At 40.5% G+C, this 1,877-nt stretch overlaps 1 non-coding gene across 1 annotated transcript; it reads right to left on the bottom strand.

Annotated features, from left to right (window-relative positions):
* Positions 1-595: 595 nt before the first annotated feature.
* On the bottom strand, positions 596-702 carry LOC142180479 (small nucleolar RNA R71). The gene has a single exon (XR_012709102.1). It is a non-coding gene; the product is annotated as a small nucleolar RNA R71 (small nucleolar RNA).
* Positions 703-1,877: the final 1,175 nt, after the last annotated feature.

Here is a 1,877-nt window from a genome sequence, read left to right as displayed (position 1 = left end):
GAGACTCAAGGTAAACCTGCCGCTGCATTCGCAGGCTTCACAGTCACCTTCTGATCTGTATTCAAATTGTTTACTTTGTTTCAAATAGTTGTATTTAGAAAAATGTAGTAGAACTCTGTAGAGCTTATGATTTGTACTACCGGCTTTGGAAATTATAAATTTTATAGAGATTTCTATTTCAAAAATTGTTAGATATTATTTAATTATTGTTGTTATTCAGTAAATATTAGGCTTATCTAGTCCCTAAGACTAGGTGCCATCATGATAACTAACTGAGGGAAAATTGGGTCGTAACAGAATCACTAGGCACTTTGAACTGAAATAGAGCACGATCTAGCTACTACATGCGAATGGGCAGTTTATGGGTCTTCCACACGAGGATCCACAACAATACATCTTGAACTCCTTGGAGATTAGTGATACTTATATCACTAACGGAGTCACTCCAGACTATGTGAGGCTCACATTGTTCCTGTTTTCTTTGTTGGGCGAAGCAAAGCGGTGGTTAAAGGCGAAACCAACTAATTCTATTATATCATGGAATGATCTGTCGAGGAAATTTTTGACATGGTTTTTTCCTTCAGGCAAAACTGCAAAGAATAAAAGTGAGATAGTCGCCTTTAAACAGAAATCGGGGGAGTCTTTATATTCATCTTGGGAAAGGTTCAAGGGGCTGTTCAAAGACTGTCCTCGTCATAACCAGACAAATGAAGTGTTAGCTCACACCTTCATAGAAGGGCTCCATCCAGAGACAAAAATTATGGTGGATGCTGCAGCGTGAGGTCAAACATTGGAGAAAAACTTCGATGAGATATATGCAGTATTGAACAAATTCTCCAAAAGCAATTCCGATTTGCAAGGAGAGATATCTAGAAACACAGTTCAAAAATCCGCAGGGGTCCTCGAGTTAGATGTTGTTTCTGCATTATCAGTGCAGGTTGCCACATTGGCCAACCAAGTCAATAAGATGACCATGGTTATTAACAAGTAACAAGCTCAGCCAGTGTAACAAGTGCAAATATTTTGTGAAGTATATGGAGTGGGTCCCACGAGCGACTTATGCCCAACTAATCCAAAGTCTGTTTGTTCCTGCGTAATGCAAATAGGGGCCAGACAATCCAGAATGGGAACACTTACAATCGTACCTGGAGGAACTACCCAAAATTCTCTTGGGGTGGAAACCAAGATGCTCGGAATCAGTACAGGCCACAAGCTCCTCAACAACAATATAGACCACCACAAGCTGAATAACCTACAAACCCGACAAGTCACATTAAGGAGTTGCTAAAGAAATTGATGGCTGACCAGCAGGCCCAAGCATTAGCGATGAGAAATTTGGAGCGACAAATGGGTTAACTTTCTAGTGCCCAAAATACTCGACCAGTTGGAGCTTTTCCAAGAGACACTGAGGCTAATCCTAAGGCATCTATCAATGATGTGTCATTGAGGAATATGAGACAGTTAGAAGAAGTCCCATCGAAAAAGAGAAAATAAGTGACCTTTAACGAGAAATAGGCCACCATAGAAGCAGAATCAGAAAAGGAAAAAGAGTCATAGAAGCCAGCTGAAGAGGTGGTGGCAAAGCAACCCCTACCATTAGTTGCGAGGCCACTACCCCCATTCCCTCAGATATTGCAGAAAGTGAAGGATAATGCTGCTTATAAAATATTTCTTGATATTTTGAAGCAGGTGCAAAACAATATTCCACTGATAGACATCTTGCAAGAAGTGCCCAAATATGCCAAATACGTCAAGGACATAGTGGAAAATAAGAGGAGGTTGGTAGAGTTTGAGTTTGTGGCACTTACTGAAGAATGTACCTCAAGAATTGAAAGCAAGCTACCTCAGAAATTGAAGGATCCAGGCAGTTTCACTAT

The sequence above is a fragment of the Nicotiana tabacum genome, chromosome 4, assembly GCF_000715075.1.
Source record: "Nicotiana tabacum cultivar K326 chromosome 4, ASM71507v2, whole genome shotgun sequence".
Lineage (NCBI taxonomy): Eukaryota > Viridiplantae > Streptophyta > Magnoliopsida > Solanales > Solanaceae > Nicotiana > Nicotiana tabacum.
The sequence above is the reverse complement of the archived record's forward strand: the minus strand, read 5'-3'. Positions and strand labels throughout refer to the sequence as shown.